The following is a 25,110-nucleotide window of genomic DNA, read 5'->3' as shown; positions in this document are numbered from 1 at the left end:
TCTTCCAGTTTTATTGAGACATAGCTGACCTACAGCACTGTGTAAGTTTAAGGTATGCGGCATCAAGATTTGAGTTACACACATCATGGAGTGATTTTGATTTTGATTGTTCCTTGACAATATATTTCAGAGCTAAGTCCATATCAGTATATAAAGAGATACTTCATTTTTAATGGCTGTGTAATGTACCATTGCACACTTAGGTAATATTCGATTTAAGCCAATCCTTTTAGTTTCAATGGCTTTAATATTCTGTACTGTGGGGCTATGAAGGATCTCCTACATCTATCATTTTATACTTGCATGAGACGACTGGAGGATACAGTTCTAGAAGTGGCATATGCAGGGCGGAAGGCAGGTGCATTTATAATATATATTCATGTTAGCAAATCAGTCTCCAAGAAGCTTGTACTCCAACTATTGATCTGTACGAGTGTCTATTTCCCAAGCCCTCTCTAACAGAGTATGTTATCAGTTGGATATTTTCTAATTTAATAAGTGAAAGATGATGTCCTGGTGTCGTTTCCATTTGCATTCTCTTCTTAAGAGTAAAGTTAGTCATCTATTTATATGTTTGAGCCATTTCTATTTCCTTTCCTAAACTATTAATTTATACCCTTTGACCATTTTTTATGGGGCTTGTTGCTCTTTTATTAAATTATAGGGGCTCTTAATATATTAGGGAGATCAGTGCTTAGTCCATGATGTGAGATACAGACTTCTTTTCTCACTTCTTTGTCTTTCGATTTCAATTACACAGGATTTTGCCTCACAGTAATGTTACGATGTCATATATTTAAATGTATCAACAATATCTTTTTTGTTTCTGGATTTTGTGTCACATTTTAAAATCTTTCCCACTGGAATGATTTCTTTACTTCTTCCATAGTTTTTTCAAGTACTTTTAATGATTCCATTGATCAAGTCTAAATATTGTGAGGTTATTTGAGGGGTAACAGTGTAACCCAACACACTACCCCTTGTATCATTCATCTCTGCTCCACTGAATAGAACCATATGATAAAAACTGATATTTAATGTTTTATTAATTTCATAATAAATATTATCTTAGGACTAAAACAACTATATGTACATGTGTTAAAACCTGCATTTCTTGCAAATCAAAACTACCATGAGATACCACCTCACACCAGTCAGAATGGCCATCATTAATAAATCCACAAATAACAAGTGCTGGAGGGGGTGTGGAGAAAAGGGAACCCTCTTGCACTGTTGGTGGGAATGTAAACTGGTACAGCCACTATGGAGAACAGTTTGGAGATACCTTAGAAACGTATACATAGAACTTCCATATGACCCCGCAATCCCACTTTTGGGCATCTATCCGGACAAAGCTCTACTTAAAAGAGACACATGCACCCGCATGTTCATTGCAGCCCTATTCACAATAGCCAAGACATGGAAACAACCCAAATGTCCATCGACACATGATTGGATTCGGAAGACACACACACACACACACACACACACACACACACAATGGAATACTTCTCAGCCATAAAAAAGAATGACATAATGCCATTTGCAGCAACATGGATGGAACTAGAGAATCTCATCCTGAGTGAAATGAGCCAGAAAGACAAAGACAAATACCATATGATATCACTTATAACTGGAATCTAATATCCAGCACAAATGAACATCTCCTCAGAAAAGAAAATCATGGACTTGGAGAAGAGACTTGTGGCTGCCTGATGGGAGGGGGAGGGAGTGGGAGGGATCGGGAGCTTGGGCTTATCAGACACAACTTAGAATAGATTTACAAGGAGATCCTGCTGAATAGCATTGAGAACTTTGTCTAGATACTCATGTTGCAACAGAAGAAAGGGTGGGGGAAAAAATGTAATTGTAATGTATACATGTAAGGATAACCTGACCCCCTTGCTGTACAGTGGGAAAATAAAAAAAAATTATATATAAAAAACTTGCATTTCTTATTAAATGCAAACATGTGAACTCTACTACAAGGTTTTTCTCGGCTGCACCTGTAGCATGAGGAAGTTCCTGGGCCAGGAATCAAACCCGAGGCACTGCGGTAACAATTCCAGATCCTTAACCCACTGAGCCACCAGGGAACTCCACCTACCACAAGTTTTAATAGCCTATCTTGGCATGTCTTCACTTTTAAAGCTGCCCTAAGGGGAGTTCCTGTTGTGGCACAGCAGAAATGAACCCTACTAGTATCCATGAGGCTGTAGGTTCTATCTCTGGCCTTGCTCAGTGGGTTAAGGATCTGGCATTGCTGTGAGCTGTGGTGTAGGTCACAGACACGGCTCAGATCTGGTGTTGTTTTGACTGTGGTGTAGGCCAGCAGCTGCAGCTCCGATTTGACCTCTAGCCTGGGAACTTCCATATGCCGTGGGTATAGCCCTAAAAAGCAAGAAAGTAAAAGAAAAAGAAAGACGCCCCTAAGGAAACTCAAGCAGGGCGCTGGCCAAGACTTCTCTAAATGCTGAGGCGCCCCTGGCAACATGACCGGTTCCCTCGCAGCTCCACCTATAGCAAGGTCCCCTTGGTTCCTCTTCTCTCTTCTCCATCCACCAGCTCAGAAACGTGGAGGAAAAGTCCAATGGCCTTAGAGAAGAAAGTCTTGCCTCCAGAGACTCTTAAACAAAGACCTAGGAGTTTCTGTTGTGGTGCAGCAGAAATGAATCCTACTAAGCAACCATGAGGTTGCGGGTTCGATCCCTGGCCTCACTCAGTGGGTTAAGGATCCGGCGTTGCCGTGAGCTGTGGTGTAGGTCGCAGATGTGGCTCAGATCCCGCATTGCTGTGGCTGTGGTGTAGGCCGGCAGCTGTAGCTCGGATTTGACCCCTAGCCTGGGAACCTCCATATGCCACAAGTGCGGCCCTAAAAAGCAAAAAAAAAAAAAAAAAAAAAAAGACCTAGATGTTCATGTGACCAAGGTGACAGCTGAGGTGACTCAAGAGTAATGATGGCAAGAGATGATGATATGCAGAAGGTTGGACGGGCCAACAAATCATCTGAACTACTTGCTACCATGTCCACCATGAGAAAGTCCTCAGAAGTCCCCGACAGCAGAAACGGAGCAGAGAAGATTCTGAAACAGAAGAGAGCATGGCCCGGAAGGTGTTCAGCCCTTCCCTGGAACTGGGCTGCATCAGCGTTTCGCCAGCAAAGCACGTGCCCTCCAATGGAGGGAAGCATGCTGTGTATGTGTGCATATTAGTGTGTATGTGTGCACGTGAGTGTGTGTGTGCGCGAGTGTGTGTGTGCATGTGTCTGTGTGCGTGCTGGGGGTGAGGGACACCTGGGTTTTGTTTGTTTGGAGGCTGATTGTGGTTTGGGGCAGGGTTGGGTCTGGGTTTTGCTGTTTGTTCCATGCAGTGTGTTCTGCTCCTGAAAATGTCTTTCTTTTTACCCTGAGTTGTTTTGACTCTATCCCAAGACACTTTCTTCAGGGGATATTTTGGTAAGGAGCTCAGAATAGTTAAATCGGATCTAGTTCTCCTGATTATTAAGTGACATAGATTTCATTTTATTTTTTGGTCTCTTGCATCTCAAGTTTACTGCCAGAGACAGATGCACATAAAAATATATTCAAGTGACTGAGACTCAGAATAGCCCATAGAAAAGGGTCTCCAATTTAACGTCAGAAAGCAAACAAGAAGGATGTCGGGCTTTTTGCAATAAATGTTCAGCTGAATCACGTCCATTGCCCATGGAGGCAGGTGGGCAAAGGAGCCCGGTGAACATTTTGGTCCCTCCTCCAGAAGAGGGCGACCTACAGGAGACACTGGTGAACAAAAAACAGCCCATGCCCTGACCTCCTCCAGCTTACAGTCCAGGGGCTGTTAGGACAGAGGCAGAGAGAAGAAATGGCTTTCACGTCTTGCAGAGCAAGGACGAGAAGGAACACTGAAGAGCAGCCACTTGGATGGCCTTCTTTTCCCAGAGGAAGAAACTAAAAGCACCTCCAAATAGTTCATCCGAGTGGTGAGGCTCCAGGCTGAGTGTTCGTGGTTTGTGGAAGTTCCCGGGCCAGGGACTGAACCCATGCCACAGCTATAACCAGAGCCGCAAAGGTGACAGCACCAGATCCTTAACCCATTTTGCCACCACTAAATTCCTTGTCCTTGTCATATTCTCCCTCCAGGAGCCCCCAAGTCATCATTCCCCCATAGAGACTGATCTTCTTCCGGGTTTCCTGTCTCTGCACTTAGCCCAACAAGCATCCTTGGCACAAGCTGGAACCAGGAGAATCCTTAATCCCTCCCCCTCTGACACCCAGCTTGAGACTCCTTCACCAAATCCTGATAGCCTCTCCCCTTAGAATTCTCCTGAATCCACCCACAGCTCTCCACTTCCACCACCTCGACCCTTGTCAAACTGCCACGATCCCTCACCTGATGACCAAAGCTGCCTCCTCACACGTCCCCCCATGGACTGTGGGCTCCTTTCAATCCACCTGCCACATTATAGTAAAGGTGCCCTTTGCAGAAGGCAAATCCCTTCACTCTTTTCCTCTTCCGTTTTCTTTTCCTTTCCATCCCGAACAGTTCAGATACAAAGCTAGCAGATGGGACACATCAAGGCAGGCATCCCACCCTGAGCTCTAAGACGTGGCCTAAAAAGAGACCTGTGGGATGCAAGCCACCCTAACAGACGACCACAGGACCCAAACCAGCAACACCTCGGCTCTCTAACCCGCTGGGACTGGGGGATAAAAATCAAGGATTTCCATAGTGATGGAACCTGCTGACTCTATTAGGCAAAGAGACCACCGAACCCAGCCAGAAAGCAGAGTCTCTCCAACATCCGTCTTCTCAGCCTCTTGGCTCTGATGCCATCCATAGTTCCCATCTCGTGTTCCACCTCCCGCCCGTCCCACTGAGCCCTTTGTGGACAGCTCTGCCATCCATGCGAATTCATCAGAGAGCTGACAAAGTCCACAGTGGGATCCACGCCTGCCCCCTGCCAGGCCCCAAGCTTAGTAACTGGAAGATTATGAAGTTTACACGTACAGCCTACACTTTACCATCTCAAGGCCTTAGTCTTAGGCATGGGATGGTGAACACGGAAATCATATACTGTCTTTCAGATTTGCAAATATTACAAATACCTGGGGGGGAGGCACAGGAAACTGATGCCTCAAGGAATGGAACTGCTGGGCCAGGAAACTGTCAGTCAGCATTTGTATCGCAAACAACAAAAACAACCCTGGCTGATTTAAGTAGGAAGGGAGTTTGTTAGGAGGATGTTGGAAGGCTTAGAGACGCCCCAGATCAGGCATAGGAACTAAAAAGTCAGAGCCAAGGCCCCAAATCAATTCTGTCTTCAGCAGTGAGAAACAGGCTTTGCCTCAAAAGGAAGGAAGAATCCTCCAGCGCAGCAGTGGCTCAGAATCTAAGTAAACAAAAAGAATTACAACCCAGCCATTACACTTGCAGGTGTAGAGCCAGAAGAATTGAAAGCAGGAACTTAAACAGATATTTATTCCAATGGCTGTTCATAGCAGCAGTATTCACACTAGCCAAAAGGTGGAAACAACCTAAATGTCCATCCAGGGGAAAAATGGGTCAACAAAAGGTAGCATATGCATCACATGGAGTATTATTTAGTCTTAAAAAGAAATGAAACTCTGATACGTGTCAGAATGTGGGTGAACCCTAAAGGCATGCAAAGGGAAAGAAGCCAGTCACAAAAAGACAGGCAGTGGATGCGTTCACTTTAATGAGCAGTCAAATTCCTGGAGACAGAAAGCAGAAGAGTGGTTACCAAGGGCTGGAGGGAGGAAGGGGAAACTGTGGTTTAATGGGTACAGAGTTTTGCCAGAGGGGTGATGGAGAAGCTGTGGATATGGATCGCGGTGATGGTTACACAAGCTTATGAATGCGCTTAACGTCACTGAAGTGTGCGTTCACGAATGGTTAAAATGATAAATGTGTGTTTTTGCCACAGTAATAAAAAAGAATTGCGAAAAACACCCACAACACTCACTTTCCACTGCATATTCTTCTGTACCTTCATATCGTAGGCATTCTTACCTATTTAAAGCAGATTTTTTTTTAATCAAGGGATTAACTTTTATAGGATGTGCTTTCAACGGTGAAAAAGTGGTTCTGCTGTATCTTAGAAATGGCACAATATTGAGGAAAAACATAAAAGCTAAAAACCTGCATCTGTGTGTAAATACATTCAACAATGTAAATAAATTCATCCATCGCTACTGCTCCTTGTTGGAGCGAAATACAAACTCTCCCCTCTTCCCTCTCCTCACAGTCCAGCCACCACTTCCTGTCACATGCAATGGGAATTTCACAATTTTAGCAAGCTCTCATCCAAAACAGGTCCTCGGCACAAGATTTATCGCTCTCCCAAATCAGAATGCAAGTTATGTTTTAATGCCTAGCATATTCACCTGAGGAAGCAAATTAACTTGCAATTATTGTAAATAGTTGCGTGACTGTCACAAAAAGATTTTGTCTTTTTTTTCCTAAAATAGCAAACAATATAAGATGTTGAAGCTGTGATTGGCCAGGAGAGTGCAGACAACCAACATGGGTTTCCCGTAGCATTAAATGAACCTCAAAGGAATGGGTTAGGCAGTCTCTGTTTCTTGGCTGACAGTTTGCACCATGATACCACAGCACTCATCCAAGCTGTTAGAAAGAAACATGTCAAATAACCTATTGGTGAACCTTTAAGAGCCTGGTTCACGCCCAGCAACATAACCTCAAATCTTTCTCCAACCACATCTATGGCATCAAAAGGAAAGGGAAATTTTCTAGCTCCGCCATGTCCCTTGACCTTCTTGAGAACTGAATGTGTTTTGCTTATTGTCCAACCCCTGACACCGGTAGGTGCTTAGAAGATGTTTGAAGGGATGAATCACTGAAGAAATGAAGGTCTGAAGCACCTGCCTCCTAGGTCTACACACCTGTCACTGGTGGCCTCGCCTTCAACACTCAGACCGACAGCAAGTGGGTCATTACATCAAGTCGAGCTGTGACCTTGCTGAGTGGTGGCTGGGACATGAGGGATCCCACTCATTCCAGAAGCACCCGCTGAACGCCTACTCATTCCAGACCCTGTACCGAACCTAAGGGTACAAAAGAAATGGGCAGCCTCCTGCCCTCTAGTTACTTACAGCACAGCAGGGGAGACCAGTGTGTCAGCTACTGTTAAACGCAGAATGTGAAGGGCTCCGGAGCAGGAGTGAGCAGAGGGCTCTGGGAGCAATGGACGGGGACACCACTGAAGATGCAAGCAGGGAGGGCCCACCTGGGGTGGAAGAAGGAATCGCAGGAGGAGGGAGGCTCCGGAAAGGGCCAAGGAGGGGACTTCACAGGAAAGGGGAGCTGGACAGGAAGGAGCCAGCCTGAGAGCTGCTGGTGCTGAAGAAAGAAAAGGAAAGGCCGAGGCTGGGGGTGGGTAGCAGAAGACAAGCTCGCCCTCTCTGCTTCCCCGGGAGAACCCTAAGAGGAGGCAGGGGGTGGCCTGGTGCTGGGGAAGCACCGGCCAAGGTCAGGGGAGGCCACGTGAAGACAAGGGCTGGACGCCGTTGCCCTGCCAGCCCTGGGGCCCAGCGTGACTCTGAGAAGGTCTCTGCCCATCCTCTGTCCCCACAGAGGCAGGAAGGGCCCGGAACACGAGCCTAGACTGGAGACAAAAGACGCAGGGGTAGTAGAGGAAGGAGGCTGGGATCCTAAATTTTTTTTAAACCATATTTTTCCAGTTCCCCTTGTTGAATTCAGTTCCTCATCTGTGACGTGGGTGAAGGACCAGGTGTTTGAAGTCCATTCCAGCCCCAACAGTCTCTGACTCTCTGACTTAGGATCTGTTACAAGTATAGATACACATGGTGCTGTGGACTGAATGGGGTCCACCCCCAAAGGCATCTGTTAAGCCCACAAATCCTGGTACCTCAGGTCGTGACTGTATTTGGAGAAAGATTCTACAGAGGTGATCATGGTTGCATGACTCAGACAAGTGGGCCCTGATCCAGTCTGACCGATATTGTTATAAAAGGAAATCTGGACACACACAGAGACGCCAGAGATGTATGTGCAGGGAGAAAAGGCCACATGAGGACACAGCAAGCAGGCAACCACCTGCCAGCCAGGCAGAGGCCAGGGAGAAAGCAAAACTGCCACCACCTTGATCTTGGACTTGCAGCCTCCAGACCTGGAAGACGGTAAATTCCTGTTGTGTAAGCCACCAAACTACATATTTTTCTCTGAAAGCCCTAGCCAAAAAAAAAAAAAAAAAACATCTGATAACAGAACAGTGGTTAAAAACTTAAATTGTCCAGGAAGAGAAAATTCCTCAGTCCAAACATCTAGTTCTTCTGACAGTCAGCCCTTCGCCTGGGGCTCTGTGCCATGACTAATAAGACGCAAGTCAATAAATACAACAAATGTTGGCTGAATGCCGGTCCCAAGGAGAGGCCCTGGCGGTCATCCTCCAAGGTCATGGGGATTGAGTGGGAAGGGGGAAATGACAGGTCCATCAAAACTCTGACGCTAATATATGTGGATGACTGGGTCACTTTGTTGTAGAGCAGAAATTGGCACAACATTGTAAATCAACTATATTTTAATTTAAAAAATTTTTCTTTGACATAAAAAAAAAAACTAACACTAGCCAAAAAACCCAAGTCCCTCTCTCCTTTATATGTGACCTGCGTCTCAAACTAATCATGGGTCCTCCTAGCTCGGGACCAGCCCAGTCTCTCCCAGCAGGGCTGATGAGCCCCGAGTAAGCATGGGAAGGAAGAGAGTACAAACGTGCATGACCTTGGAATAGCCATCCTGACAAGAGAGAAGCTGGGCTGCTCGCAGCAAGGGATTCTCTATGTCAAAGGGAGAGGACAATTCAGGACGGGCGAGGACCCGTGACGTCCTCCCAGTGTTCACCCAAAGCAGCTTCCTTCACTAAGGCGGGAATCTGCCGAGAGGGAAAAGAGAGTTTGGAAAGCCCTTTGAGCATTTTCTCCGATATGCCCATTAAAGTGTGGAGAAGAAAGAAATTTCAGAGTTCCCGACATGGCGCAGTGGAAACGAGTCCGACTAGGAATCATGAGGTTGCGGGTTCGATCCCTGGCCTTGTTCAGTGGGTTAAGGATCTGGCGTTGCCGTGAGCTGTGGTGTAGGTCACAGAAGTGGCTCGGATCTAGTGTTGCTATGGCTCTGGCGTAGGCCAGCAGCTGTAGCTCCGATTCAACTCCCAGCCTGGGAACCTCCATATGCTCCAGGTGTGGCCCTAAAAATTAAAAAAAAAAGAAAGAAAGAAAAAAATGTCACATTCGCAGCTCTTTCCTTGGATAAAAATATGATGAAATGGAGACAAAGGGGACTGGAAAATGGCAAGAAGGAAAGAAAGATCTGGGTCTTGTTTCATCCTTATGATTAATGTCCTGTCAGAGCTGAACATCTTTAGGAGTCACTCTATTATCGCAAATCTTTTAGCCCCTAGCAATGTTTGGTTTTTTGTTTGTTTGCGCTTTTTTTTTTAGGTCCCTACACCACAGCCACAGCAACATAGGACCTGAGCCCCGTCTTCAACCTATGTTACAGCTCACGGCAGTGCTGGATCCTTAACCCACTGAGCGAGGCCAGGAATCAAACCTGCATCCTCATGGATATTAGCCAAGTTCGTTACTGCTGAGCCATAAGGAGAACTCCAGCAATGTTAAAATGAAAACAAAGAGGCTAAATATTCTATCTCAAAGTTTTTTTTTTTTTTCTTTTTTGGCCTCATCTGCAGCATATGGAAGTTCCCAGGCCAGGGACTAAATCTGAGCCACGCCATAGCTGTGGCAATGCCAGATCCTTAACCCACTGCACTGGGCTAGAGACTGAACCCATGCCTCAGCAGTGAACTAAGCCTCTCAGAGACAATGCCAGATCCTTAAGCTATTGCACTGCAGCAGAAACTGCTATCTCAACATCCTAAACATCCAAGTCCCACCCAGCCCCCTGGAAGGTTTCCAGCATACCCACTGGGAACCGCAGCTCCACCAGGATCTCAGGAAGGCGACCTGTCGTCCCTTGCTTTTCAAGTGACAAAGATCTCAGCTCAATTCTAGGAACTGGGTCCTAGCAGAGGAGTGTAGCATAAAGGTTTCTTTTTTTAAATATTCCTTTTGAAATTCTCTGTCTTTATTTACATCCATCCCCAGCAGAGAAAGACAGCCACTATCCTTCTGGGCTCCTCTCTCCATTCTCCCAGAGACGCTGACTGTCGTTTCCAGGACCTGGTCTGTATTTCCCAGAACCCCCCCTCACCCCACAGTCCAGGCCAGGACCTAGGGCCAAATCCTCAAAGCGTTCAGCAACCCCAGGCCAAACTGAGGCTGCCAACCATCATGCGCCTGCGGCCCAGAGCAGGAAGGCTTCCCCTGCCTGAACCTGGGTTAGGCAGCAGCAAGTGGGCATCGGGGAGGCTCTGTGAACCCTCCTCTTAGAAAATCAGAACCAGGGTCTGGAATTTGTGTAAATGCAAAGTAAGTGGTTGGACCTGCAAGAAATCCAATTGTAATGAAACACAGAACAGAGGCTGTGTGTTCTGGAGGAAGGAGCACTGGACTAGGAGTCTCTGGGGTCTACCTCCGTCTTTGCTCTGTGACCTTGAACAAGTCTCTTACTGGCCTGGACCTCTGTGGTTTTCACTGGAAGAAAGCGGGTGTCAGATCAATCCCGAAGGCTCTTTTCGGCTCTCAAAATGTTAGGGCTTCAGTTTCTTCGATTTGCTCTGGTCGATATTCATAGAAAACAATCTTTAGTCCACATAAGATTATGACTCTCATCCACAATAAGTTATTAAAGGGTCATGCGTTGGAAGTACTATTTTCTGAATTTATACTTGGCATTTCTAATTCTTTTTTTGGCTACCTCTCCTGTATTGGAGGAGTCTGTCACCTTAGGAGGTGTTACGGGCTGAATTTTGTCCCTTGAAAATTCATAGTTGAAGGCCTAACCTCTAGTACCTTAGAAGATGACCTTATTTGGAAATAAGTTCGTTGCATATATAATTAGTTAAGATAAAGTCATCATGGGGTAGATTAGGCCGTGATCCAGTACAATCAGTATCCTTGCAAAAAGGGACAGAAACACGCAGAGAGAACCCCATATGAGGATGGGACTTAAGCTCTCATAAGCCAAGAAAGTGCCAGAAGCTGGGAGAGGAGCCTGGAACACACTGTCCCCCAGCACCTTCAGAGGGAGCATCACCCTGCTGATACCTTGACCTTGGACTTGCAGTCTCTTGAACTGTATAAGTTTCTATGGTTTAAGTCACAGTTTGTGGTACTTTGTTATGGCAACCCTAGCAAGTTAATAGAAGAGGTAAAGCCCATTTCTGTTTATAAAGCAGAGGATGCCAGCTCCTCATCTGAGATTCGCAGTGTTGTCTGGGGTTGATCAGACACACCTGCACTGCGAGTGATGCAGAAAAGCAGGGACCATGCAAGTCCCATCAGATGGCATGTGGCGGCAGTGGTAGCCACTCTACACAGCCCCCAGAGGCAGTTGCAGCAGAAGCTGTGGCAGGGCATCCAGCTGGAAACTGCAGACACCCAGCAGCAAGGTCCACCCCGCACAGCAAGGGCAACACCGCCACCTCCGCAGGGTGAGCGCTGCAGCCTGATTCGGGGGATCCTCTGAGCCTTCTGGAAATCCCTGAGTTACCCTGTGCTTTCTCAACAATTTCCAGTCTGCTTCAATTAACCAGAGGAGGTTTCTACTGCCTGCCTCACACACTTCCTGACACACAGTAAACAGGCCTCTCTCTCTCTTTTTATTTTTATTTTTTATTTTTTATTTTTTATTTTATGGCTGCACCTGGGGCATATGGACGTTCCCAGGCCAGGGATTGAATCAGAGCCCCAGCTATGATCTGTACCACAGCTGTGGCAACACCATATCCTATGTCCTATGCCATAATCCTGTGACTTATACCATAGCTGTGGCAACACCAGATCCTTTAACCCACTGGGCTGGGCCAGGGATGGAACCCACAGTGACCCAAGCCACTGACAGATTCTCAAGCTGCTGCACCACAGTGGGAACTCCTTTTTTCTTCTCTTTTAACTTTGTATTTTTTGGCTGTGCCTTTTTTTTTTTTTTTTTTTTTTTTTGGCATGCAGAAGTTCCTCGGCCAGGGATCAAACACGCGCCATAGCAACAACCTGAACCATAGCAGTGACAATGATGGATCTTTAACCTGCTGCACCACCAGGAAACTCATGGAGCAATAAATGTTTTAAATGGTAGTATTAAGGAAAGAATTCAAAGGTTTTGATTCTGAACTAGTTACAGAACATTAAGTTTGCCTGAATGTCCACTTGTCTGGAAAAAGTTACATGCGGTTTTCCCTGAGGAAAGAAAAATGAACAAGGAAGCTTCTAGTTTTCTGCTGATGGCCCAAAGGAAATTGATGTAAATAGCGAAATAATTGAGGGCACAAATTTTTCAGGTAGTAAAGCTGGGGAATTAATTTCTCTGCGAAATTGTGTGGTGTCAGTTTGACTTATAAAACCAAATTCCTTTTTAAAAGTGTTAGCCATTACAAATTCTGAGACATTTTGCAAAGCTCCTGTTTGGCAAATGAGAACAGTTGGGAAAATAAATATGTGCAGTGAAAACAGCTAAAATATCTTGTTCAAAAAAGAAATTATGGTAACTGTGACAACCAAAGTATCAGAACAAATGTCCATTCTCAAGCTTGGTAGACCCGTCACTGTCAGACTCAAAGCATCATTGAAAGTACACATATATATGTATATATATATATATATATGGGGAGAGAGAGAGAGAGAAGAAGCCAACAGAGTAGGTGGCAATAACAAATTGTCTGGAGGAGCTCGGAAGGCTGGGTCAGCCAGACGCCGCCTCCCATTCTCAGGTAGGAATCCTCTCTTGCAGGATTTCCTGTTGAAACCAAGTACCTCCCTGTAGGTTGACCCCCTATCACATCAAGCCCCATCATCCCCTTCCCTGCTGAGAGTGAATTAACTCCATCTGGCATCACTTCTCTGAGCCACGCGCAGGGTGGGAGCCACCTGCTTTGCCCCGCCTGACCTTGGAGGCTGGGTTTGCTCCTGACATGCCTTCCAGTTCCCACAGACCTTCCTGCCCAGCCACCATTTCACTCCTTCCCCTCCTAGTCTCTCCCCAGCCTCTGGGCTCTGACACATCATGAGGAAGCAGAGAATTCTGAGGGTCAGGCTTAGAGTCCAAGATTCAAAAGGACCTCAGGGAAATGGAATCTATTAAAGTGAAACATAGGCTAATCTTATAACTCAGGGATTCTGCTGCCAAGTGTATACCCAGGAAAAATGTGTGCATGTCTCATCCAGAAGACATGCGATCATAATGGCCAAAAACTGGACACCAGGCAAAGGGACATCAATAGGACAATGACCAATCTATGGCGTATTCATCTATTATTACACAGCAATAAGAAAGAGTAAACCACTTGTATCTTCAAAATATGGAGATATAACATGGATGAAAAGAGGCTAGACTCCTGGAGTTTCCACTGTGGCTCAGAGGGTAAAGAATCTGACATAGTGTCCATGAGCATGTGGTTCGATCCCTGGCCTCGCTCGGTGGGTTAAGGCTCCAGTGTTGCTGCAAGCTGCAGCATAGGTTGCAGATGCAGCTCAGATCTGGCGTTGCCATGGCTGTGGCGTAAGTCTGCAGCTTCAGCTCCAATTCGACCCCTAGCCTGGAAACTACCATATGCTGCAGCTGTGGCCATTAAAAGAAGAAAGAAAAAAAAGAATAAAGAAGCTAGACACCAAAAGTGCATGTTGTGTGATTCCATTTATGGAAGCTGAAGAACAGGAAACACAAATCTGCAGTGAAAGAGGTCAGAATAGGCATCATGTCTGAGAGAGAGGGATGGGTATGGACTGGGAGGGGACACAAAGGACCTTCTGAGATGCTGCAGATGTTCTGGATATTTGTCCTAATAGTGATGACATAGGTATGCATGGAGGTAAAAATTCAAATAGTTTGTATATTTCTGTACAAATATTCTATCATTTCAAAGATTAAGGAAGAGGCTTTTTAGACTCAGGACTTTGGTCTTAAAGTGATGAGGAATTAAGGAGATTTCAAGCAGAGATACTCAGGTCAGAGCCCTTAGGCTCAGCATCCAGAGCTCAGACGGCTCGGGATTCAGGGCCTGTAACTGATGGAATACCTGCAGGTGAATAGCACTCACCACTACCATCTATGAGGCACCTGCCAGGTGTCAGGCTCTAGACAAAGCATTTTGCAAAAATGACTTCATTTAATACTTACAACAGCTTTATAAGGTAGGTGCTATTATTCTCTCCATTCCACAGGATAATGCCCTGTCTCATTCAAGGTCGTGCTGCGAGTGGCAAATCCAAGATGCGAAAGCAGGTCTGTCCAGGATGGAGGAAGGGGTGGTACCAAGAAAGGAAAAAGGACTCTTCCAGGTCCCTCTGCTCTGGGCCTTTATATTCTTAGTAAGAGATTAATCACAACTTCAGGAACAGAAACGCCTCTCAATTCCCTAGGCAACCAAGCAGTCAATACACCCAAAGGAAGGCTGCTCGAAGGGGGCAAATCAGGTCCAGACACAAGTGACCTCTGCTTGTCAACCAGCACTTCTCCCCTTTTCTCCTGGAACAGGATTGACACTGACCCAGCAGGGCTCATCACAGCCTCTTTCCTGGGCACATGAAGCTTTAGTGCTGACAACAAGGATGGAAGGGAGACCAGCGCCACATCGTCACACGAAGACCAGAGCTCCTGTGGCTGAGGCTATGGGGCCGCTGGCTCCCTGCCTTTCCCACATGTCTTGTACGATCTTCTTTCCCTTCGGTGAACTGGCCCTATACCCTTTCAATAAACCCTATGTTGTTAACAGGGCTCTTGGCTACAGTAAAGGGGACCCAATTTGATAGAGATGCAGCCTGGGGTGGAACCGTGGCCTGGAGCCCAAGGGAGCCTAGAGGCATCTCTCTGCATCACTCCCTCTCCTCTCCACACCTGCCCTACTCCTCACTCTTACTGCAGACCAGCCTCCTTGGCTCCTCCATCCACTTGGCGGGGCACAGCCACGCTGCTCCCACGGCTTATACGTTCCAGCTCATGCACCCAATGAAGAGGTCCTCTTTAGCTCTTACTCCCAAAGCCAAAATCTCAAGGAAAGGAATAACTGGCCAGGTTGGATCCCAAAATGGGGGAGGGGGAGGGAGTGGGATGGACGGGGAGTTTGGGGTTAGTAGATGCAAACTATTCCATTTAGAATGGATAAGCAGTGAGGTCCTACTGTACAGCACAGGGAACCATATCCAGTCTCTTGGGATAGACCATGATGGAAGAGAATATCAGAAAGGGAGTGTACACATATGTGTGACTGGGTTACCTTGCTGTACAGCAGAAATTGGTAAGACATTGTAAATCAACTGTACTTTAATTTTTAAAAATGTAGCAGAGTTCAGGATCATGTTTAATCAGAGCATCTCCTACCTCTACTCCTACTCAGGTGGAGAGGTGGTAGAAGGAGAAACCAGTAAAAAAGAGATGGTGGGGAGTTCCCTTTGTGGCTCAGCAGTTAACAAACCTGACTAGGATCCCTGAGGATGCGAGTTCAATCCCTGGCCCCACTCAGTGGGGTAAGGATCTGGCGTTGCCATGAGCTGTGGTGTAAGTCACAGATGCGGCTTGGATCCTGCATTCCTGTGGCTGTGGCGTAGGCCGGTGGCTGTCGCTCCGATTAGACCCCTAGCCTGGGAACTTCCATGTGCCGTGGGTGTGGCCCTAAAAGTAAAGGAAAAAGAAAAGAGATAGTGGACAGCAGTCCAATGGGCATGCACCACGTGGGTGAGCTTAACAAGTCTTTGATAGTGGCACCACATCAGCTCTGGAGCTAGAGCGCCATCATTTGCCAGTTTTGTCACATTGGCCCAGTTACTTGACTCTCCCAAGGCTTTTTGCTCATCAGCAAAGTATGGATAATAATACCTACCTCATGGTCTCACTGAGAGGATTCAGCAAGAAGGAATAGGTAAAACACCGCCTAACACACCCAAGTGCAGAGCAGTTCTAATCTTATTTTGAAATCAAAGCAATCACAAGAGCACCGAAAGGACCTTGCATATACCGAGCTGATTTGCTGAAGTGGAGGCAATATAGCCTGATAACTTAAGCTAACTTACGGCATTTCGCTGGGGCATCTCATGCTTTCAAAAATTTGTTTTCCAAAAAATACATCTAAGTTGCCTTAGAGCTTGTTGCAAAACACCCAGAGGTTGCGGGTGTAACGTGCTGCAGGTACCCAAGTTGAGCCCTCCCTATGAAGCAGACAACAGCAAACATCATCCTTAGGGTGTCTGGATTTGCTGAATGATTTATCATTTAAGTAAATATGGGCAGTTATCAGGGATAAGCTATAAATAGGAAAGTTTTGATGACTCAGAGACCAAAAATCCTACCAGACTTGTGGGGGGGGCCTTGCTAGTTGTCAGGGGTGACAGATGGGAAATTCCTTTCTTCTTCTCTCTTTTCACAGGCCATTTCTTACTTCAGGAAATCCTGGACCAGCTCAAACATAGATCCTTCTAGGATTGACTTAACACTTTGAACATTCTGGCTTCATGTTAGCAATATCAAGATGGTATTTTCAGAAAACAAAGACAACAGATACTCACTTTGAACACAGCATGTCAGGGCTTTGAGAAAGTGTCTTGCTAAAAGACCAACCTCTCGAAGTTTATCAGTTTGACATTCTGTGGCTTAGAATTCACAGCACGGCCAATAACCAGCTTCTCGCTCACATCAAAATCTTCACTCATTCCCATTCTCTGAGGCTGAATGAAGAAAGCCAGCGAAAACTGCTCCATCTACAACGCTCACTGGAAATTAGCGCATGTGTGTCTCTCGTCATATTCAGAGTTAGAGTAGCATTTTATTTACAAAAATGTATACACAACCCACATATAATTAACATTTTATATTGAATCATGTTTCCTAAGGTAAACAGAGACTGCATCTGCAATCCAAAAGTCTAGCCCTTGTTTTATGATGTGAAAGACCTCAAGTCTTGGAGTTCCCACTGTGGAGCAGCAGAAACAAATCCAACTAGTATCCATGAGGATGCAGCTTCCATCCCTGGACTCGCTCAGTGGGTCAGGGATCCAGTGTTACCGTGAACACTGCACGGATAGGGTGTTGCTGCAGCTGTGGTGTAGGCCAGCAGCTGTAGCTACGATTCGACCCCTAGCCTGGGAACTTCCACATGCCTTGGGTGTGATCCTAAAAAAAGAAAAAAAACAGAAAACAAAAAACCTCAGGTCTTCTTTAAGTGAAGTTTTTGACTATAAACTGAAAAAGCAGGGATTTCCTTTTTAACATCGTGAAAAACACAGTATGTTCACGTGAGCATCATGGAAACCCACCCAGCACAGGAAACCCGTTTACAACAGTCCTACAAATGATCATCTCAGTCCCCCTTAATGAAAGTGGAATGAAGTCATGGGGAGCCACTCCCTGATTTACAGGTATCCTTACCTGCATCTGCCATATTTATATTCATACCCCTTGGTACTTATTAGGCTTCCAAAGCAAAAAGAACCATCTCTGGTGCTAACCATCTGATTTAAAACAGAGCGGCACCTCCATCACCAGCTCGCCCACAGGATTTGCTTTGGGAAAAGACGCAGTTAGAGAGAGTGTTGGGTTTTTTGTAATTAACTCATGGACAACATGGCTGACATGATCCTGCAAAAGATTTAGAGGGAGAAGCATGTTCCTGGAACTGGTCTCCAACTTTTGAAACACAGCAAAACAGTCTCATTCCTTTTTGCTATTGCTCTTCGAATATATCTCAGCTACAGTTGTTAAAACTGTAGGTAGAAGGACCAGGACTACTCTTTTTTTTTTTTTCCAGTATGAATACTTTTATCTGTTTGTCTTGCCTTATTATATCAACTAGAATCTTTAGTACAATATTGAATGGAAGGAGTAAGAATGGATATCTTTGCTTTAATGGTGATCTTAGGGGAAAAACATTGTCTTTCACCATTAAATACAATGTTAGTTGTAGGTCTTTTGTAGATCATTTCTTATTAATTGAAATATAATTGAGGTACAATATTATGTTAGTTTCAGGTATATGACAGAGTCATTTGATATTTGCATAAGTTATGAAGTTATCACCATCATAAGTCTAGTAACCACCTGAAGGATTACTCTTCAAAGAGGGATAACTGACAAAACAGGAACATGCAGCATGAAAGTTAGAACGACTGTTGTCACACGGTGGTCAGAAATTATGTACTTTTTTTTTGGTCTATTTTTTTCGCCCTTTCTAGGGCTGCTCCTGCAGCACATGGAGATTCCCAGGCTAGGGGTCTAATTGGAGCTACAGCTGCCAACCTACACCACAGCCACAGCAACGTGGGATCCGAGCTGCATCTGCAACTTACACCACAGCTCATGGCAACGCCAGATCCTTAACCCACTGAGCAAGGCCAGGGATCGAACCCACAACCTCATGGTTCCTAGTCGGATTCGTTAACCACTGAGCCACGACGGGAACTCCAGAAATTATGTACTCTTAATGCTAATGTTTTGGACTGCAAGTCTGTGTCCTCCCAAACAAAATCCCTATATTGCAATCCTAAGCCCCTAATACGATGGCATTTGGCGGCAGGGCCTTTGGGAGGTGATTAGGTCATGCGGGTGAAGCCCACGTGAACAAGATTAATACTCTCATTAAAAAAAAAAAAAAAAAAAGACCCCAGAGAGTTTGCTCCTCTGTCATGGAAGAAGCACGCAGAAGGAACCAGGAACCAGCACACGGGCCCTCACCAGACAACGAATCTGCCGGCATATTTGCTCTTGGGCTGCCCAGCCTCCAGAGTGTGAAAAATAACTATTTACTGTTTAAGCCACTCTGTCTGTAGTATTTTTGTTGTAGCAGCCTGAGATGCCTAAGACAAACCATAACCGAGTCTGCTTTGGAGACGTTCCCAAAGAGAACCCGAGGCATGCAGTCTCATCCCGCCCACACCCTTCAGAAACCAAGGTAAGTTGCTTGTATCATGAGAGTAGCTTCTGGTGAATATCACTTCATGGGAACTCCTGCTAGTTACTGCTTAAGTAAATACCTTTCCCTTTCCCCCATGCATCCCAAAAATCACTTTTTAGCACTTCTGGGAATATCTGAAGTTTAAGAAGAGCACTTGTACCAGACTGATTTCAACAAGTGTAATGGTTAAGCTCCCTGTTGGACACAGACATTCAGCATGAAGTATATCCATTCTGAAAATTCCTGGGCCAACTTGGTAGTCACCATCTTCTCTTTCCCATACTTTCGCTCCCAAATATCACCATTCTATGACTTTGCACAAACTCTCTGTCATTGCCACTCTCCTGGGGGACTAAACATCTAGCTATATGCCTGTCTCACCGCCTAGTACATAAAATTTTCTGTGCCCTCGTGGACCCTAAATGTTAAACAAGGATATTCCCAGTTATGTCTCTGAAGCCATGGATTTCAAGCCCAGCCTCATATTAGAATCACTGGGAAAGCTATTTAAAAATGCACATGCTGGAGTTCTTCTGCGGCTCAGTGGATTAAGGACCTGGTGTGAACTGCTGTGGCACGGGTTTGATCCCTCTGTGGCTCAGCCAGTCAAGGACCCAGTGTTATCACTGCAGTGGCTCAGGTCACTGCTGTGGCATGGGTTTGATCCCTGGCCCAGCAACCTCTGCATGCCTCATTCATGGCCAGAAAAGAATGCAAATGCCAAGGCCTCAACCTCAGAAATGCTAATTTAATGGCTGGCCCTGACATCAGTAATTCTTAAAAGCTTTTCTGGTGATTCTAACGTGTAGCCAAGGTTAAGAATGATTGTTCTAATGCTCTGACATACCTGCCAGCTGTGATGGATTCCATCAGTCACAGGTTCTCATGACTGTGGTTACATTCATGCAACAGAGGGAGGGAGAATCCCAGAGACGGACGGCTTCTAGAAGAGTCCTAGAGCACCTGCAGGAATAAACAGAATCAAGAATTAAATGGCTCGTAAAATATGACCCTAAAATTCACATGGGAAAATAAAGCTTCAGAAAACACTAACAAAGGAGCATTCTGAGGAGACTGGCCCAACCAGATCACTAAAACATACTACAAAGCCTGCGTAATAAAAGCAGAGTAGTTCTGGTACATGGATAGAAAACAAATCAAAGAAATAGAAACAAAAAGCCCTCAAGCAGATTCAGTTACATACAAAAATCAAGTATCTGATAGAGGTGGTATCTCAAATGACTAGAGCAAAGACAGTACCTGTAATATATGGTGTTGGGACAACCGAACAGCTATTTAGAAAAAAAATAAGATCCATTCCTCCTATCAGACAAAAGAATAAACTTCAAATGAATCAGAGACCTAAATGCAAAAAGTGGAACCAAAGAAGCAGGAGAAGAAAACATGAGTGAATCTGCCTTCACTTTGAGGTAGAGAAAGATTTTCTGATTATGACTCAGAGAACTCAGAGGCAATAAGACAGATAAATGTGACTACATAAAGAGAAAAAATAAAAACTTTTACATGGTCAAAAATATTATAACAAAGTCAAAAGACAAAAGACTGGGAGTAAATATCTCACTTTATAAGTGAGAAGTGCTTTGAAATGCAAAAATTTATGTACAGGTATGGGGTATATAATTAGGGAGCGATGTAAAGTACTGTTTTTTATGCAGTTAACTTGAAATGTTACTAACTTATGGATTTGAGTTTGCTTTTGAAAATATTCCTTTGATGTTGACATTAAATAAAGCATATGGTTAAAAATCTGAAAAAAAAAATAAAGATAAAGGGCTAATATCCACAATTTATTTTTGTAACTTTTTAAATTACGGAAGAAAGTCCCCAAATTATAAATAAAATGGACAAAAGACATGGACAGACAACTCATAAAAGGATTTTAAAATGGACTTTCGGAGTTCCCGCCATGGCTCAGTGGTTAATGAATCCGACTAGGAACCATGAGGTTGTGGGTTCAATCCCTGGCCTCCGTCAGTGGGTTAAGGATCTGGTGTTGCTGTGAACTGTGGTGTAGGCCGCAGACCTGGCTCAGATTCTGCGTTGCTATGGCTGTGGTGTAAGCTGGCAGCTACAGCTCCGATTTGACCCCTAGCCTGGGAACCTCCATATGCTGCGGGTGTGGCCCTAAAAAGACCAAAAAAAAAAAAAAAAAGGACTTTCAACAAATGAAAAGATGTATAACTTTACTCATAATAAGTGAAATACGGAGTTCCCGTCGTGGCTCAGCAGAAACGAATCTGACACAGGTTCGATCCCTGGCCCCGTTCTGAGTGGGTTGAGGATCCTGCATTGCTGTGAGCTTCGGTGTAGGTCGCAGACAAGGCTTGGATCCCATGTTGTTGTGGCTGCAGCGTAGGCCAGGGACTACAGCTCTGATTTGACCCCTAGCCTGGGAACCTCCATTTGCCGCAGGTGCAGCTCTAAAAAGCAAAAACAATAAAAAAAGAAAGAAAAAAAAAAAACAGATCTTTTGAACCCCGGGCACTACTGGCTGCCAGGAAGGTCAGAGACCCATCGAGACACACAATTACCATAAGCGCTGCACCCTCTCTGCCTAGACCAGGATTTTCCATTCGGAAGTCCGCTAAGGTCACTGTGTGTGCGATGCCTGCCCTGGGGCTGCTTGCCTCCCCTCCCTGCAGGTGCTCAGGCCACTCCCTCCCCAGGAACACCCTGGAGATTGTCCCCACCAAGCTGCCTCCCACTCCTCCTTCAAGACCTGGCTCCCCAAACCTCGTCTGAGCTCCCTGGGGTAGTGAAGCGCTGTCCCCTCTCTGGCCTCCCCTTCTCTCCCCCAGCCCCCGTTCCGTCGCCCGGAGCACACGATTATTATACGGGAAATTACATTCTAGCACATGCAGTGGCTTTCGCCCCCATTTCCCCCTCAAAGGCCCCGCAATGGTCGAGACCTGAGTCATATTTGTATCCCCAGGTCCTACTGAAGGTCTAGCACTTGACAAACGTTCAACCCAGCTGAACTGCGTGTCTTTCGTTGTCCGCCACCGAAGTCCTTTTGTGGAAAGAAGAGTATAAATAAATAGGAAATATGCAAGTTGGTGCGTGGGGAGGAAGCAGCTCTACCTCCCGGGAAAAGGAACAAACCTCCTTAGAAATCCCTTTTGGGAATCTTAGGTGTCACAGTAGAAAATAAGGAAGGGTCTCTTATATGATAATGAACTTGCTGCTCCGACGTGTGGAAAATAAACCTCTAGCGCCGTCTCTCCGTCTCTCCCGGGGCCCGGCGTTTTCATGTGAGAAAAAGCAGCTAATTATTGGGTGTTTAATTATAGCACTGTCTTGTCTAGAAATGGAAAAAGTAATATATTGAGCGGTGTTGACCTAAGGGGACAGCTTATAAGAACATTAAAGTCCATTTTAAGCACAAATTGTATTCCCTGTAAGTTGCATAACTGCCCGAACTTGTGTTCTCCGCTGATTAAAGAGACGGCGGCGGCGGCTTTTAGCCACACACAGAAGCCACGCCTAACCCTTCGCAACGAAGGGGCGAGATGCTCCTTTGATTTTGCCACCTCCGAGGAGTTCATGTCTCATCCCTTCTCACGCGGTCTGCTGTTCTTCCCACTCCCGTGCAGCGTGAACAGCTTTTTGGGGACGTGATTATGAAAACACCGCCCCATTATATACTCGCTCTCTGTGTCCTTCACTAATACTCGCCCCAGCTTTCCTGTCCTTTTCCAAGCAGCGTATTTTCCTTTGGGCGAGTTTGTCTCCCTGTCTCCTAATGTGGGGCATAAAATCGACTCCAAATATATTTCGGTTTGGGGTCTGAAGGGGTAGGTTTATCTTTGCACCCCAGAAATTGTAGGTTCGAAGGCTCTTCCTGTCTGATCGCTGCTCCTGCTGTTGACAGAGAAGGCTCTCGCCCTGAGGGCATCGGGGCTTTTCCAGTTTGGGAGGTTAAAGCCTGAGCATGCAGGGAAGAGAAGAGCAAAAGAAAACCTAAAGACTAGAATAGAGGAAGAACTGAAACGGATCCAGGCTGGTGAGGAGGAGTGCAGCCCCACCAGCAACAGCCCCTGCCGGAGTTCCCCTCCTCTTCAGAAAGGGAATCTTTCTGATCGAGTTCAGGGTTCTTTCAGCAACTACCATCAAATGATAGAATATTCTACAGCCCAACATCACATTCACTTTAAAACCAGCAGGTATAGCGTTTCCACACACTGCCTCTCGACCTTGCTGCCTTTAAAGTGAAAGCACATGGAGTCTGAGGTCAGAAGGCCCCGTTCAGGGCACATCGCTGAGACGCCCTGGTGAAGCCACTTACCCTTCTTGGCATCTCAGTGTCCTCAGCTGTTAAATGTGGGCAACTCCTGCCCACCCGGGATTGTTGTGAACGTCAAATGACTATGCTCGGGAAAGTATTCTGGAACCTAGCACACTGAACAAGCTTACACTTTCATTGTAACAGGAAGGGAGGAAAGTTACTATGTCTGGACTTGAGGGCTTCTGAGAACAAGCAACATCCAGGGGCCATTGATTTACTGAACTGAAATTTATTATCTGGCCATCCTCAAATTGTCATCTCTTTTCTCATGAAGTTCACAATTCAGTACTATGTCGATATGTATGCTTATTTTGATTTAATTGCTCAATGTCTGTCTCCTTAACTGCATTGTAAAAGCATGCGGGATCATGGCACTTGCTCTCTCCTTTTTTTTTTTTTTTTTTTTTTTTGTCTTTTTAGGGCCATACCTGCAGCATGTGGAGGTTCCCAGGCTAGGGGTCTAATCGGAGCTGTAGCCTCTGGCCTACACCACAGCCACAGCAGTGCCAGATCTGAGCTGTATCTGTGACCTACACCACAGCTCATGGCAACGCAGGATCCTTAACCCACTGAGCGAGGCCAGGGATCGAACCCACATCCTCATGGATGCTAGTCAGGTTCATCAACCGCTGAGCCATGATGGGAACTCCCCATCATGCCTCTTATTTAGCGTGTCTCTTATTCATCTCTATATAGCAACGCACCTGTGGGACATTATATGGCGCATAGGTGGAGTGCCATTAATATTAGTCCAATGAACTGAATAAATACTGGAAGTGGATTCCTGAACTAATTGTGTGGATCAAAGAACTCTAGAAAAATAGAAGCTTTCCGTTAGAAGAGACCTCAGCCATCTTTTTAATTACTTATTATCAAGTCTTCCTGATTACATCAAACAAGTTAAGAACTGAAGCAATTTAATCTACTACAGTAACAGTAGATGCGATAGTAATAACGAGCCTATTTTTTCCAAACTGATGTTCAGAAGAGCTCATAAGAGTCCCAGCAAAGACTCAGTTTCAAGTCCTTTCTCCACCAGTAAAACATTTCCCTACACGTCCAACTTCAAGCAGATTTCACAGTCAGTCCAGGGGCTACAGATCAACTAAACTAATCCTCTTCTCCAGGAAATTAATTGGGTTTCTCTCTCACTGCCACTTCCGCTGGAGGAGAGGCTGGGCAGAGACAAGAAATCCAGTCAAATTACAGGCATGAATTTGGCATCTGGGATAAAAGCCAGGCCTGGGGAGCATGTTGGTATTCGGTGGCTCCAACGTTGTCTGGAGCTTTCCCGCTCAGACTCTTCTCCATCCCCCCACTCAAAGCTGTTCTGCTTTTACCACCAGAAAGGCTTGGCTGTCTGTTAAGGCAGAGCTCCTCAAAGTGTGGTCCCTAAATCTCTTAGCTTCCCGTCCGCGCAACAAGATAAGAACTTACATCAGGACATAAATGAAAGCACTGAAGCTTCCTTCGCTGAAATAACCTTGCTAAGCAAGACAAAAATATAGCAGAGGAACTAAAGAGGGTGCTTAGGGCTGTACCTGATGTACATCTTGGCAGAAGGTCCTTACCTGGTTGCAAATCAGTAACAAATAGCTTCAGAGACTGGCACTTTGAAGAGCATTGTGCCAAGGTCCGAAGGACAATGAGAAGCTTAAAACCAAAGAAGCAGTTCCCTAGGTATTCATTCTAACACACACACAGTGTTATTTCTAGAGCAGAGGGACACAGTACTTGAGGTTGGGAG

Source organism: Sus scrofa, chromosome 11, assembly GCF_054392235.1.
Source record: "Sus scrofa isolate SSC_HxYL_T2T_F1_AM1 chromosome 11, Sscrofa_HxYL_maternal_Yorkshire_Landrace_v2.0, whole genome shotgun sequence".
In the NCBI taxonomy this organism is placed as follows: domain Eukaryota; kingdom Metazoa; phylum Chordata; class Mammalia; order Artiodactyla; family Suidae; genus Sus; species Sus scrofa.
Note: the sequence above shows the minus strand (reverse complement) of the source record.